We start from the raw sequence: 16,979 nt of genomic DNA on the forward strand, positions 1-16,979 counted from the left end.
AGACAAAATAATTACTGAGATTTTTTGGGTACATAAAGTGCACATGAGTGCTTTTATAAATGGTTGTGATTTTTTGACATTGATGCATCTAGTTGTAAAAAATATATTATGAGCCGTTGCAAAGGTATGATGTATCATCATTTTGCTATTTATGTGTATAATATAAAACACAATTGTCCAGTTAGTCAAGATACCATTGTATGCATGCAATTGAAATATATACTTTCATGTAGACTACATGGTCAAGAAACGATTAAAAAAGTGATTGACTTCTAATCATTTTAGTAAAGAATCAATCTATTTATTTGTCACCTTCAACCATGATTAAAAGAGATGGGTGAGAAAAAAAATTCCTCAGTCAATGCTTACTGCCTTTATTATGTCTATCTAGGTTCATTTTTGCTAGTCTCATACTCACATAGGTTGACAGTTGTTTCATAATAGAATCTAAACACGTCATCGATGGATTTGAACAGAGTCACATTTGTTGTATGTCAGATAGATGGTTTAGCTTAAATGTACATGTTTCGGATCCCCTTTTGTGCTCCAATGGTGCACGTAGCCTCATGGTAATACAAGAGCCACTTGAATTTTTTATGTGTAGCTGTTCATACCATCCGATATTATTCCCTCCTAATACTGATCTAGTAATATGATAACACTGTAACCCACGTATGGTGTAACCTTGCCAAGCATTATTGTAGTGTGTTACACCTGCACAATAAAATTGATCATGGGCCGGACCTGGGAACACAAATGTCTGATTTTAAATAGGCCTAACCCAAAGCCCTACTAAAAATGAATATAGGTTAGGGATAAGATCCCGCATATGATCAGCTCTACCATACAAGAACATAAATAGTTTTTATATTTATTTTTTAAAAAAATTTCTAATGCTGCTTTTCATATTTTGTTGCTTAGGAGCTATTTGGTTGGGGGTAATCTGGCATAAGAAAATATTTCTCATGCCAGATTATCATATTTGGTATGAAAAAGGGAAGAAAGAAATGATAAAAAAGTTGATGGGCCTCATACTTATTTTTGAGAGAGAGAAGATTAAACAAATATCATGGAGGAGTTGGTATTTAATAAATTCTCAAGTGGAGGTAATCTATACTTGATAAAAATTTCTCTAATAAAGCTGTATATATAATTATTAATTTTATTTTAGATGTCTTTTTAAATTCACTCAATAAAAATTTTTTGTAAAATAAATAAGATGAAGATGATATTATGTAAAGGGCTATTATAGTCATTACATAAAAACTAATTAGAGATGACAATACCATTTCAGTACTAAAAAATTATTTTATGTTGAAGGATATATGTAAATTTGACTACATTACTATGTAGATTTATCTCTAACAAAATAGTAATATTTTTTTAATATCATTTTTGAAGTAATTTTTTTATCAATTAAATAATAAATATTATTTTTTTAGATAAATAATTATCATAAATTGTTAGATTACCCATATCCCAGGATCCTTAGAGTTAGATCCTGCGTTTTTGCAGGTGATGATCCAGTAACACCTGCGTCTAATTAGTGTGCGCTTAACAGACTTGATATGATATTTTACAGGTAATAACGTTTTTATATACCACGACTTGCGCCACAATCCATAATCCATCATGCGCTCTGCAGAGCCCATGACCCATGTGCCGACTCGTAAGTAACCGACTTTATACATGATTTATACATTCATGGGTATTTTACACGACTCACACGGTATCAGTATCCCATCGACCTTGTATTTTATACATAACAGCATCCCTCTACACGACTTATACCGTATTTCCATCTTAGCCTATTAAAGGCCTTCCCACCTCCCTCTCTCCCATCTCCCTCCTTCCCGCATTCGGAGCTGGGTGGGTTTCCTCTTCCCTCTGGCAGAAGCTCTGATCTCGTTCACGATGAATGCCCCGATCGAAGAATTGCGCTCTTCGTGCGAATACGAAGCTCTCGTCCAGTCAAGGTATGAGCTCTTGGCCTTTTCCTCGTCGTTCGTGTTGCTTTTTGATCTTGTTTCTTGAGATATATTGTATGAAAATTTCTTGTTCTTGTTTCCTCGTCGTTCTTGTTTCCTCTATCTGAGTTCTTGACCTTCTGTTTCGATCGTTCTTTAGATCTTTCGCAAGAAATTTTAGGTTTCCGACTTGGATTTTCGGTGGACTCTCTGCTGTTGTTTTTATTTCTGTAAATAGATAGAGACTTTAATGGAGAAATTAGGGTTTCTATGATAGGTATGCTGTGAAGTATACGGATCCGATACCATGAAACGACATCAAGATGCGGCATTAGTTGGTTCCCAAGCTTTCTTGTTTGGCTTTTAATTATTTTCTTTGAGAGTTATAAATGTGTTTTTACGGAAAGGAATTCAGAGTTTGTATCTTTATGCTAGCTTATTCTGGAACAGGTGTCTTGAGGGTTTCTTGAACCTGCGTGCAGCTATGTTTAGGGTTCGTTTTTATCTATTTCTTGTTTTTGTTTTCCCGCTTGATCAATCGTTAGGTTTTTCTGCATACAATGGATGACATGATTTAACTTTCTTAGTGCAAGATTTAGTTGCAGAAGAAATATTCTGTTTCGTGATAGATAATTCTCGTTACAACTTTTGTTATATTGCTCGTGATATATGATCCATTGTTATCACTGATTGTAGCATCTGTTGCGGAAGATTTTGTTTTCTAGTGCAGATTTTTTCTTCTTCTTCTTCTTCTTTCTTTTTTTTTTTTGTTTCTTATCTTCTGTGAAGCCACTTTTACCGTAATCACCTCTTTATGGCGCTTATTAATGAATATTTCCATTTATTTCTCCCAAGAATTAGGTTTACAGGAATAAAATGTCTCTCTTCTCCACAGTCCAATTTTGTGAAATAGTCATTTGGTGCTCATAATGATAGTGTTTATGGTGCAATATCAAGTTCAGTTTTCTGCTTACTTCTTTCTTGGGGCCTGGACACTTTTCTAGACTTGCTCATGCTGTCTACGTGATTTGTTTTGATTGTGATGGGATGGGACCATCAGCCCAGAGATTTTAGGTAACTTGTGGATGTCCTCTTCAATATTTTAACCGCACTTATAGTTTTCCAAGCATCTTGAAGAATGTCCTTTATTTACATAGAGCACTGGTGAAAATTTATAATTTGAAGGTAAACAAATACTGTGAGTTAGGGGCAACAACAGGCATGGACTAGAGATCCAGAATGATGCATTAAATGCATGAATTCATTTTCATGAGGAGACTTGATCAGTTGATATCCTGAGCTTGATAAATTCAGCAACTTTTGCTCATCAAGTTTATACTAGCCATTTCTATGTTGAGAAAATAGGTAATCGTGGGATTAACATTGGAATATGGTTTTCTCTAACATACTCTGTTAGAATCCTATTGGCTTAGAAATCATGAAATGTAGAACTAGCTTATTGTTTATATGCATGAATTTAAGCAGAAGTCATTACGTTATGCAGTTGATGGTCTCTGATGCTTCAGATAATGAGGTTGATCTGAAGTTGATTTTAGAAGTAAAATTTCAATCGCTTTAACTAGTCTCAACTGAACTATTTGAGTTATCTTTGTGTAAGCATTTTTCACATTTATTCCTGCTAATGACAATATGATCTATCACTCCATGCTTCTTGAAAAACTACTACTGTCCCTATTTTATCAACTATCTCAACTGCATTTTAAAGATCATTAATGCTTGGACCATATTGTTGTGTCACAACATATTTTTGCTGTAATTATGATGCTTAGTGAGGTAATTATCTGTAAAAACATTCAGCAGCTAATTCTAAGTATCAGGAAAATGGTCATACCCCGAACATGTCAATTGTTTCATGTATAACCATCTAACTTGATCTATGTTGTTCTTTAGATGGGCAAAACTCATATATAATGAAAGGGATGTGTTTGGCAATCAATACCGAGCAACTGATGCATCAAAAGGCTTGGGATGCTCAAATTAATATTTGGTGGGAGCAATCATGGTTCATGTTGCATAATGATGAAGTTATTAAAGAGAAAAAAAAAAAGCCTCACCCAAAGTTCATCTTATTAGTTTTGTTAAATTACATAGAACTGTTGCCTTGACCTTTTAACTCTGCGATCTGTTGTCCTTTCATGCTTCTGATACACATTTGTATGCCTCTTTTAGTTTTAAGGATGTTCCAGAGGGTTATGAAACTGTATGCAAATCCTGTTAGAGGGTACAGAAATTTGGTGATCTCTCTGTAACTCCTTAGGATCATTAATGCATACAAATCATTGTAGTTCTCTCATGGCATGAGATATTTAACAAGGATGACTCATGACTATTCAGCATTGACTCATTAATGACATGGTTGCCTATGCAAAGTTACCATTGCCCGTAATTATATATATGGGCTTGTCAAAAATAGGTGAACTCTTGTACCACCTTACTTGGCACACAATTTTATTTATAAAAGTGATGTTTTATTGTAAAAATGGAAAATAATTGTGATAAATTATTGTAGGTTGGCTTTACAAAACTGGAATCAAGAATTCATATTCTTTAATCACTATAATACTAAAAATACATTATTTTCAGGTTTTCAATCAAGCAATTTATGTAACATTTCTTTTTTGAGTTACTCATTTTTTTTTTATATCACACCCTTGTAACTAATATTGGACGAAACAATTTATGGTCTATGAAGGGTGAATAGATATTACAACAAATTAAGTCGATGAAACGCTCCTGATTGGCTTGAAACTTGGTCTGATGTTTCCCTCTGTCTTTTGGGTTTTTAAATGCTTACAGAGCATTTCCAACACTCTTTGTGTGTGTGTGTATGAGAGAGAGAGAGAGAGGTGCCTGTTATGTCATCTTAGCAGTTATGGAGACTTATGATTCAATAAGTTCCATAAATGCTGAATTATATCTACAATTGTGTACTTATATAATTTCTGCATTTTTCTAGACTTGCTAATGTGGTACTGTTGATTTGTTTAGATCATGATTCGATGCAGAACCATCAATCCCGAAAATCTTCACATAGCCGGTACGTTATGGGTCTCCTCTCCAATCTCTTTAATTGCACTTGCATTTTTGCGAGTTTCTTGAGGAATATGTTTTTTGATATTCAAACATAACACTAATGTATAAATTAAAGGCAAAAGCAGCAATTGGAGCAAAGGAAATGACAGCAGCAGACATGTGGACTAGGGAACCGTAATAATGAAGGAAATGCAGGAGTCCATTACCATGAGGAGCCTTAATCACTTGATGTCATAAGCTTGATAGATTTGGCAACAACTTCTCATCAATATTATTCTAGCCATATGGATGGCAAGAAGGTAGATGTTCAAAGCTGGGTTATGTTATTTAATTTTCTGAGACATCCTCTGTTAGAATCCTCGGGAATCATGGCACATTATTTATATGCATCAATTTAAGATGAAACCATCATGTTATGCATCATGTGATTGATAGTCTCTGATGCTTCAGATGACAAGGCTGATCTGAAGTTTGATTTTAGATGAGTTCTACTTCCAGAAAAACAACACTCATGGTTCGCTAACCTCAATTATTTGGGCCATCCTTTTGGAGCCATTTTTCACTTTTCTTGTTGCTACTTGCAACATAATCTTAGTCACTTCATTCTTGTTAATGACAACTTGTTCTATCATTCCAACCTTCTTGGAAAAAACCTTGATCTGTATTTTCTCAGGTCTATCTCTCCTCTTTCTTAACCTTGTGAGTACCTTTTCTTGGGGTAGGAAAGACTAGCTTATAATGGATGTGATTGAATGCTACTTTGGGTCTTTGACCATGCCTTTCTCTTAATACTGTAGTGGGATGTTAGATATGTCTCTATCTTGTTAGGCTCTTGCGCGAGTCTTGGAGGGAAATAATTGGTGGACACTGCCTGACTGATCTTGGGAGGGAGGTGGTTATATTACTTATGTGTTGATCTAGTTTAGGCTGCAGGTTGTTCTTGGAGGGATTAGTAGAATTGGTTGGACCATTAAATTCCTAACATCAATTTATTTTGCTCTAGATGGAGTTGCTGACAATGGTATTTGATTGTGCATTGTTGTAATGTGACATAACCTTTAGTTGCTTGACTATTCCCTCTTATCCCATAGCTTTTGTTATCGTCTAAATTTAGTGTGGTTCCATTACAGATTTAAAACAACAACTAAATGCACAACTGTAATGGATGCAGAAGCCGTGGCTTACCTCTGTTTTTTTTTTTTTTAATTATACAGATGAAATGTGGGTAAATGATTTCAACCTGGAATTCATGTGGAAGAGACCAAATCACTAGTTCTGTTTAACCATATTTTTGTGAAAAGACATGTTTTTGCTACAGTTTGAGTGAACTGTAAAAACATTCTGCATTTTGTTCTGGGTGTTGAAAAATGATGTTATGCCCTGAAAGTATGTAATTATACCATATATCTGCCTAACCTCTTCTGTGTGCACCAGGAGGGATAGAACACATATATGTTGGAAGGGATATACTTGGTTATCAGTAACAAGAACGGATGCTGTTGTCAGAAGGAATGTACTTGATGATCGGTAATGAGAAACTGATGCAATTGTCTGAGTGTCTGACAATCTCAGATTTATATTTGGTATGAATAATCATGATTGATATTGCATTAGGATGAAGCGTCTGCTAAGGGCCTGTTTGGATGTCTGGGCCCAAAATCCCATGGATTTGGGCCGGCCCTCTTTGGGTATTTATAAAGATAGGTCTAGCCCAGCCCGATTTAGCTGGTTATGTTGACCCAACCTACGAGTCCTATGGGATTTTGGGCCTAGACATCCAAACGGACCCTAAGAGAGAAAAAGCCTTAACCCTATGGGTTCACATTGTTCCTTTTGTGAAACTACATCTTGCTGTTGCCTTATAATTTTTCATCACCTTCTAAATCTACAGTGATTATCATATATTACCGTTTCTTTTGCGTACTTAATTGCATCCTGCTGGTTTAAGGATTTTCCAGGTGGTGTATGAGAGTGAATGGAATTCCAAGTTACAGGTTGCAGAAGCTTGATGAGCTGCCTCCAACTGCTTAGCATTGTTGGCACATTCAAATCCTGGTAGTTTTCTCACATCATGTGATATTTAACAGGTATGAATTATGAACAATGTCTTATTAAGGACATGGTTGACTATGCACTTGATAGTGAAGGTGCTTTATTTGCTGGATGGCAAAAACTGATGGAGATGTACGGTGGCATTTCTTAGCTCAAGGTTCGAGCTCTCACACCACCATTCTTAGTAGGCACTTAAACAACTTGTGTTTTTATTACAAAAGTTGAAAGTAATTTATATAAACTTTTGGATTTTGGCTCTTGAGAATCAAGTTTTGGAATATTCATATTTCTAATCAACAGCTCAATACACATGCACAGAAACACAGACATGCACACTCCAGAATGTTTAGCTTTCTGATCTGTCTATTTGATGACATCAATATTGGTATTATGCCTCATAGCAAATCTGGTGTGCTTGTCTGAAAAACCCATGTATTTAAGTTTCTGTTGTGAACTTCATATTCGTTCAAATCTTACACAACAATACATGGTGGAGTAGAACCCTTGGTAGTATCAAAATGTGTATTGCAGAATGTGCTTCTATCAAATATTGAAAATTTTAGTGGTTTGCAAAGAAGAGGTGATGCTGCGTTTCCCTGGTTAAATTTAACCATGCATCCTGAACTCAGAACATCTATGCATACTACTATAAATTTTTTGAGACTTTGTATGTGGAATTGCTCTATATCTGGTTTCAGTTATTTCTTGTCTATTTGTCGAGTATTAAGTCTTTAATTTTTCTGAAAATGTTGTCTGTTCAATTTAGACATTCATGCTGTATCATTCAATTTACTTTCTGGAACTGCTGTTTGTTCAATTTAATTTTTTGAAGTTATGGTTTTTTTTTCCCCCACTTATTAGCAATTTCATCTTTAATTTGGTTAATTCTTTATCAATTGATGGTGTTTTGTCAGGGGATCTTTGATTAAATTGTTTGTTTTGATTTTCGTTTCTTCCTTTCTTTTATTAAAAAAAGAGCGGTCTTCGTTATCAATCCACAAGTGAACATCTTCGAGTTGTTCCAAGTTTGTTTTAGTTTCCACTTTCATCTATTGATCTTTGTTTTTGCAATAGAGAAATTATTGCTTAAAAATTGTTGAGTTTTCTATTACTTTGGGCATGAAATTTGTTGATAAAATGCTTCTTGCCACTTTGGAATGTAGAGTTTGTGAGCCTTTATGTAACAAAAAAAGTTGCTCCATTATGTAATCCATTATGTAACGGTAAAGTTGCTCCATTATGACATGGGGTTAAGACTACATACATCTGACCCTTGTTAGACCCCATAACGGGAGGAGCCTTATGCACAGGGCCACCCTTCTTTGGAATGTGCAGAACATGGTAAATAGAACATGGTGAATAGCCTGACACTTTGCTAATTTGATCATGCCATGAGTATAAAGCAATTCTGCTGGTGGATACTTTGCGTGAAGGTTTTAGGTATTGTGAGTTGCATGTGTGCAAGTCATGCGATGGCATGGTACATACCATGTGTCATATAGTGGCACTGTGACACATAGATTGACGTGCAATACATTGCACGAACATGGGTTTGGCATGGATGTACATGTTAACCTACTCTTGGCACTCAAGAGGCACTGATCAATGTAGATGACCTAGTGGTGGCACAAATCCTAGTGTTTAATGTTATGGAGAAAAACATTCCTAGGTTACATGCTGTTAGGAAAAAAATTACTGATCACTATGGTACCCTACTCTCGATGATCACACAAATTAAGATGCTCCTGTAAATATATTTAAGAACCAAGATGATGGCATATGCAGAAGATAAGATAGCACTGCTTAGGTCACATATGATGGGATCCATGCCACTTTTGGCTAAACTAATCAACTCTTTATGAATGTGTAGAAGCTCCTAAAGGTGACATATGCATGTGTTTTATGGGGTGAAAAAAGAGAAGTCATTGGATCACAACTTAACCAAACAAGCAATAGCAAACTACCTTGTTTTGCATGGATGTTCATGAAGATATAAATTCATGAGGTGCCATGAATTTTGGAGATTAAAAAAACATAGAGTAAACTATTAAACTATGCTACAAAGTCATGAATAAGTCATTTGGAATAAATAATATTTTATTGTTGTTTAATCAAATATATATCCAAATAAACAGTAAATAGACTCATGAAGAAAATGCTTGCTGAGCCATTTTGTCAAATGACTTTAATGAAGCAATTGATATGGTGTTAATTTTGCATAAATACGATACCAACCAAGGCCCTCTAAGTTGTACTAAATATACTAAATTCTTGTGGACTCAATGGATTCCATTATGATGCAAAAAGCACACCTTATTACTATCCGATCAAAACTATCATATAAAGCAACTGGTTTAGGATTAGTCCATTCATATTTATACATGCTTGCAATTCATATTTATTCTTCTATTTTCTTAAAGATCTCGGGGGCAAGCTCTATGCAAGCAAAGTGAATGATGCAGATTAAATTGCTTGCATTCAGTAGCCTGGATTTTGCTGGTTCAAAGTTTTTAATTGTAGGCTTTAGATTGAAATTATTAGGGCTTTTTGAAGTCCAGTAATAGCTAACCAAGGACGTACCTAAGATTTTTAAGTCCATAATTCTAAGAGGTCCAAAAGGAGTCGATATAGGTAAGTTAAGGTGTCGGTTATTGTTCATGTTTCTATAGCGTTAATAGTGATGCTATAGTACCTGTGCGGCTGGTTTGTTTTGGAAACTTTTTAGGGGTTTGTTTCTATCTTTTGAAGAGTCCTGGAAAGATTAAAAATCATTAAATTATGGGTCAAGTTTGAGAGTTTTTATAAAGTTGGTCGAGTAAAAGACTTGTATACTTTTTTTTTAAAAAAAAAAAATTGAATTGTGAATGAAATTGAAGATTTGAGGCTAGGTTCTTGTTTCCTCTCTCTCCCTTCCCCTCTTCTCCTCCTCTCTGTATTTTCTGCTATTTGTTCCTCTCTTTTCTCAGTTTCTCTTAATCTTCTTCTTTATTTCATAATCTGTCGTTTATCCCTGCTTCTTTTGAGCTTTGAATAGATCATATTGCTGTCTATAGATTTCTGCATTTATTATTTGATCTAATCTGATTACAGATTTATATTTGATTGTCTAAGAGAGCTCTAGATTGTCATTTGGTTAATCTTCCCACATATGGGGCACCCTAAATTTCTTAAATAGTCATTGCTCTGAATTTCAAGTTTTCTTATTGACTTTTATAATGTCAGAACCTGGACAACTGGCAATAAAGTCCTTTGTAACTCTAATCTTTCACCTTAAGGACTACCAAAGCATGTAGGCAGCCCTAACCCCTTGCTGTCCTACATCACATACTCATAACAAACATTGTGAAACTTATCGTGCATTGGTTACTAGATGAAGAGTAAATTTTTTAGCTGAATCACCAAACAACTATCAATCAAATGTTATACTCATCTACATTTGGCTCTTATCTACTTGATTTTTCATCTCTCATCAGCATTTTACCTATTCAGGTAGATGGCTATCATCTAAATATTTCTAATAACAAACTAAATATTTGAATCTCATCATAAAATATAACTAATAAACTAAATTTAAGTATGTGAGGACCTATGCGGACATGTGTTTAGTCTCAAATAGGCTATGAGCTAGGTAGATCTTAGATACTTATACCATGCCAAAGAACTCGAATACCTTTTGGCTTAGCCTTTTGGGGTGAGGTCTTGGGTTGTACAACTAAGTGTTGGATAGGCACTTAAGTTGCATGTCGTTTCCAAAGTGCAGGGGCATAGGTGCATGCTAAGGCGTGCCTTAGTAAATCCAAAATATGTGGGCATCCAAATTAACATCCATCCATCAATAACAAACTTATATATGATCAAATCTCTACCACTAGATAACTTTGATGCTTTGATATGTTCTTATGATGATCCTAGCAGTTGGAGGAGGGCTTAAATCATCATAATAGGAAATTTGTCGTGCGATCTTGACCCTTGACTTCATCACACGCTTTTGTTCTACGGATCTCATCCCCAAAATCTTTTTGATGCAAGGTTCTCAAACCGTGCTGAGCTGCTCGATACACCCCGTATCAAGCCATTCCGACGAGGAATCGGGATGGTTCCGACGTTGAAATTTGTTCTAGAATGGACGGAGAAGAAAGAGAGGAACATAGAGGGGGGGAGGGAGAAGGAGAGGAAGAGGAAGAAAGGGCCTCGGGCTGCCGTCGGAGGCCATCCGACGTCGGTATGTGTGGAGGGAGGGAAGGAGAGAGAGTGGGAGGTCCTTATTGGGCCTTTGGAGGTCGTCAGAGGCCTCCACACAGACAGTGCCTCCGCTATGAGGTCTTCGATGGCTGGCGAGCTCACGATGACGGGCCTGAGGGCGGTCGAGTTGGAGGGCCTCCGCGGCTCCGCCCCCTTCATTTTTGAAACAGGGGTTTGCCCTTGTTTCATTTTTTTTTTTGATTTTAAAGCGTGAAGTCAGCAACCAAGTGCCGACTTCGCAAATTTGTATTTTTTCAAAAATTTCATTTGAAGGCGGCAAATCATTTGCCGAATTCATCAATTTTTTTTTTTTAAATACTCAGTGTTGCCGACTTTGCTCGTTAAACCTCAAAAATAAAAATTGAACGAACCTCTGTTTCGAAGCGGCGGTGCTCTATGGCCCTTGGCCGTCCTCCGTGGCCCACAGGCACCCTCCACTCCCTCCGCCCTGCCTCGTCGGCCGTCGGAGAGGTCTCCAGCGGCATCTCTTCCTCTCCCTCTCCCCCCTCTTCCTCTTCCTCTCCTCCCCCACTCTCTCCCTCTCTTTCTTCTCCCTCTCCCTTCTTTGGCCTGTCGGTTCGCACCGATATGGTCCAGTACGGACCGGTACTGAGCCATCCCGTTGGTTGGCCGGCATGGGCTCCGGTACTGAGTATGCAAACCTTGTTTTGATGTTTTCCATCTTTATGCTTCATTGTCAGATCTTTATGCCTTTATCAATTATAAATTGATTTGGAACTACATCTTTGAGACTTTCAATCTCCTCAACTAGGCTTTCTAGAAGTCATGCATCTTCAATTGAATCATCATGATGTGAAGGATCGTCACTTCCAAGATTTTTTATCAACAAATCTCCAATCATCATGATGTGAATGATGACTTTATACTAAATTCATTTCCTAACGATTGCCTAGTCCGATAGGCAATGGTATATATGATAAGCAAGGTTTTAAAATACTGCATGATAGGACCATTCTGGTTTTTCTGTGGAACGGTATGCTCCATGTCGCGACAGGCAAGATAGTAGATGTCCCATTGTATCCTGTGTTTGAAGAAACTTCTGCAGTTCAAGGTCAGGGAATTTGCACCTGTACCTCACCAAGCAAGATTTACCGGCCAGCCCGTTACTGAGATGGCCAACTCTATGCTTAAATTGCCAAGGATTGGCTCCCAGTGATTTGGAATTCTTGGATGGTGAAAAGTCAAGATCTTGTAGGAAATATTTGGTTTGGTAAAGTCAATTTATAAGACACATTAATTCATCAAAATTAATTCTTTTCCAACATGCAAGTCGCAGACAAGGAAGTTAGATGGCAGCCATCTGTGACAACCAAAAAAGGAGCAATAGAAGAGCTACACCAACTCTCTTTGTATGAGATTTCTGTGTTACCATGGCACTAGTTGCTAATTGATGCAATCCGATTTTAATCTTTTTAACATACAAGTATGATGAATCTGAAGTTCAAAAGCTTCATTGCATTTATTCAGGGTCTTACTGAAGCAATATCAATAAATCAAGCCTCTGTAAGTTTATTCATTAAAAGCTTGTTCAGAAAAAAAATGATACTTCAGGAATGAAATTTCCATCCATTCATTTGAAATCCAATGTATGTGTCTCATCAAGATGGTATTTATGTTCATAAAAAGTTTGCGTGTAGAGTAATGATGAGGTGAATTGATGCACGAGATATTGTGTTCTTTCAAGGCCTATAGAAGCAAGGTATGATTTCAAAAGACGAAAATGCAGGCTAATCTTTTATACAAGTTAGAAAGGAGGAAGCCTCTGCAGCTATCATATAATGTGACAGTAATGAGCTGTACGCAGAATTAGTTGAAGTGATGGGAAGTATTTAAAACATCTTAATTATAGTCTATGGATGCAAAATATCTGTACCACCTTATTTGAAGTTTGTTAATTTTTTTAAAAAAAAATCCTTCACAATTGTTCATTTTTCATTTATGCCAGAGAAGTATTATTGCTACACATGATGCATGAATGCAGGATACTGTATGTCATCATTTCTCCAACACTTTTCATCTAATAACCTCCCTTGTAAGCAGATCTTTCAAATTACATGGAATGATTTAGTTTGACAAAGCGTGCCACTTGCAGCAAATGTGGTTCCTTGTGACCTAGTTATAAAAACCGTTTATTAGCAGCCTCTTCTTTTTTTTCTTGCCGTCAATAAGCTCCAATTTTTTACATATTGTATATCAAATACTAGCAAATCTCACAAAGTCCACCAACATAAAGATGGCTAACGATAGCACAAATTTTTCAGCTATAGTTGTCTAAGTGCAGATGTTGGATATGAATGGTATGGAATGGATGCTTAGGAGATTGGACATTAACAGGACTTCAAGTATTTGTATGCGTGGGATAATGGGCTTCAGAATCCATCTGTGGATTAAGATATGCTGGCTTATGGGGTACGATTCCACCCTCTTTTGTTCTCTAGTGTGTTGCATTCTTTCTGTAGAATTCTTGGTTCATACATCAAATTAATAATGAAGTCATTGAAATTCTTAGGGACGCTGAGCTGTCAGAATAACTGGAGAAAGAAAGGGCAGCCTAGAACTTAGTTGCCCGTTCAGAACCTCAATAGTATACATCCAGAACCTGAAAGTCTCTCTCAGGAAGCTGGAGTATGACCTTTTATGTTGTTTACATGTGGATTCTTTCTTATCATGTCATTTTGCTTACACTAGGTTCATCCACTAAGTATGCTAAAAGGGTTATATGGAATGGTCAATGGTGCACACAGCATGAACCTAGTGTAACTGGATTCCATATTTGAGCTCAATTTGCATGCTTGTGATCTTTATAATGCAATACCTAGAGCAAAGTTATTTACGCATCTTTAAGCATTTTTAAATTTTTAGGCTGCATTTTAGTGTATCATGTTATCTCTTGCTGATTGATTTTTAGCTTATGATTAAGTGATTAGCATCTCATTTCACATTTCTAGTATAGTAATGCAAGATAAATATTTTTCCAGTACTATTCATTTTCAGTACAAAGATCTGTTCCTCGTCTATGCATTCTGTCAAAAAAAAAGAAAAAAAAAACTCTATTATTATGCCAGTTGAAATTGTTCTGTTATAAGTTTAGGGCATCTAGTTTGTAATTTTGCATGAACTTATAATTTGTTAGCTAATTGTTCTCCAGGAATCACATCCGTCAAGTAACTTGTCACATGTTAACCATCTTCTTCAATTTATTACTTAAAATATCTTGTGCTTGTCAAACCCTTCAGGTTGGTGAGATGTGTCCTAAGTCTGATGCCAATTATTATGACATGGAGACAACTTCATGCTTGTGGGGAACTCAAGGAAAGCAGTAACATTCACTCTGTTGGTATGGTAAGTGCGAGTTCCCTCCTCTTTTTTTTTTTTTTTGACCTTTACCGGATCCCATATCAATACTATGTTAGTACAGTGTTGATATATATCCCATAGGAGGTTGGTTTCGCATACCAATACTCAATACACACCTCAGTACCCGGCCATTTGCTTGCATATTGTTATAAAGTGGAACTAGCCAGTTGGAAGATGACCTCGTGTTGAAGAGCGCAAAACATCCTGCTATATAATTAGCCGGCTTATTGCCTTACCCTGTGCGCGTGAAACCGAGAGGTGCTACGACTCATCATGCACCTGTTTAATGTGTCACAGCATTAAACAATGATTAACTATTGCCATGCACTCATGCTCAACTAGAAAGTAGTGTTAACATCGACTAAAGATGCTAGAGTCCAAAACAAAGTTGGATCAAGAACTAGGTGCTCGGTTCAGGTGCGATCATGTGACTTCTGCAGAATCTGTCATTCGCTTGTCTCCATTGATTTAGCTTGCTAATATATTGGGACATCAGTGCAATCAACAACCTGCTGCAATTATTTTAGGTAGGGGTGGTGAATTATATTTTCAAAAGGATCGAAATTATGGTTAATTGAAGTGGATTTTGAAAAGGGGGGTGTTTGGAAATCAGAATAAGCATACCTCTTGAGGTGGGATCGGAATTGAAATTGAAATTAAAATAAAAATTTAAATTTGGATTTTAGAGCATTTAGATTACTCTCGTTCCATCTTAAATTAGAATCAGTAATAGAGTCAGTCATTTTTTATATGACTAGCAAAATATGATTCGATCTATCAATTCGATTCGTATTCGATTCGTCATAAACATATTTGAGTTTAAGCTGTAAATAGATTCAGATCATAAATATATTAATTTATTGGATCGGAATTAGAAGATTGGGATGGAAATCAGAATAAGCATACCTCTTGAGGTGGGATCGGAATTGAAATTGAAATTAAAATAAAAATTTAAATTTGGATTTTAGAGCATTTAGATTACTCTCGTTCCATCTTGAAATTAGAATCAGTAATAGAGTCAGTCATTTTTTATATGACTAGCAAAATATGATTCGATCTATCAATTCGATTCGTATTCGATTCGTCATAAACATATTTGAGTTTAAGCTGTAAATAGATTCAGATCATAAATATATTAATTTATTTAATTTATTTATAATTTATTTAACTTGATTTGTTTAATCTGTTTAAAATTTAATTAATCTGTTTTCGATTCATATGACTCATATAAGTCGATCTATTTAATTTATTTAATAAATAGATTAAATAGGTCGGATTGGATTATATGTTTAATAAATAAGTTGAGTTCAGATTTGAATTTTTGATTCGTTTAATAAATAGATCAAATTTGGATTGATGATTTTTTAATCCGATCCAATTGTCATTTTTAATTTTTGGTCTCAACTCTAACCAAATATCCCAATAAATTAGTTTCTAAGAACACCCTCATAAATTAGTTTTTAGTTATTGGGTAGTGTCTTTTTTTTTTTTTTAATAATCACTGGGAAGTGTTTTAACATCATCACCTTATAGCCATGGTTGCAATCCATGCTGCGTAGTGATTTCCAATGGAGGAGGTTTGATTTATGGGCGCGGAAGCAAAGTGCTAGAAGCATTTTTCGCGTTCCAAGTTGGATAATCTGTGGTCCTCTAACAAAAGCGGCCGAATCATCTCTAGCTGTCTTCCGAATAAGTTTTCAGAAATTTTATATTATTTTCTATAAAACCCTACTTCTGCAAATGGAGAAGTTAACACACCAAAAAAAAAAAGAAAGAAAGAAAGGGAGAGAGAGAGAGAGCCTAAAACATCAAAGCTCTTGCAAGACGAGATTTGATTCCGCTGGTTTAGATCACTAAGATTAGAACCACAAGAATTTGGATTCCATTCATCAAAGAAAAATCTTGGAGAAAAATCTTGGAGAAAAATCTTGGAATCGGAAAAGTTTCTACCGGCAGCACGCATCATCCTTTAAGGGGTGCGTGGTCGCATGATGTTGCATGCAAGCACACACCATGTTACCAAACCTCGACCTGTCACACAAGATGGATCAGCTTACGTGGGCGTCTTTTTTCTTTGTGTAGATCAAAGATTTTTTTTTTTTTTTTTTTTTTTTGGGGGGGGGGTGGGGGTTAGATCAAAGTTCCTTTAAGTCATATGCCTTCTGAACCAGCCCACTTGACACCTGTTTGTGAACATCAGCAATTGACTGATTAGCAGAATAAGCATGTTTATTAGTAAAATATAATAATGCTACCGCAGTTCATGCTACCCAAATGTCTATTAAA

At 35.9% G+C, this 16,979-nt stretch overlaps 1 long non-coding RNA gene across 14 annotated transcripts; it reads left to right on the top strand.

Moving 5' to 3' along the window:
• Window positions 1-1,816: 1,816 nt before the first annotated feature.
• Window positions 1,817-14,148, top strand: LOC105040516 (uncharacterized). Of its 14 annotated transcripts, none has more exons than XR_012140195.1 (8): window positions 1,823-1,976; window positions 4,977-5,025; window positions 5,137-5,320; window positions 6,456-6,604; window positions 6,970-7,076; window positions 7,164-7,230; window positions 13,598-13,745; window positions 13,846-14,148. It is a non-coding gene; the product is annotated as an uncharacterized lncRNA (long non-coding RNA). The 14 variants fall into 14 exon arrangements; XR_012140197.1 differs by having other exon boundaries at window positions 1,824-1,976; window positions 6,980-7,076; XR_012140199.1 differs by having other exon boundaries at window positions 1,824-1,976; window positions 6,456-6,548.
• The last annotated feature ends 2,831 nt before the right edge of the window (window positions 14,149-16,979 follow it).

The sequence above is a fragment of the Elaeis guineensis genome, chromosome 3 (genome assembly GCF_000442705.2).
Source record: "Elaeis guineensis isolate ETL-2024a chromosome 3, EG11, whole genome shotgun sequence".
NCBI classification, from domain to species: Eukaryota; Viridiplantae; Streptophyta; class Magnoliopsida; order Arecales; family Arecaceae; genus Elaeis; species Elaeis guineensis.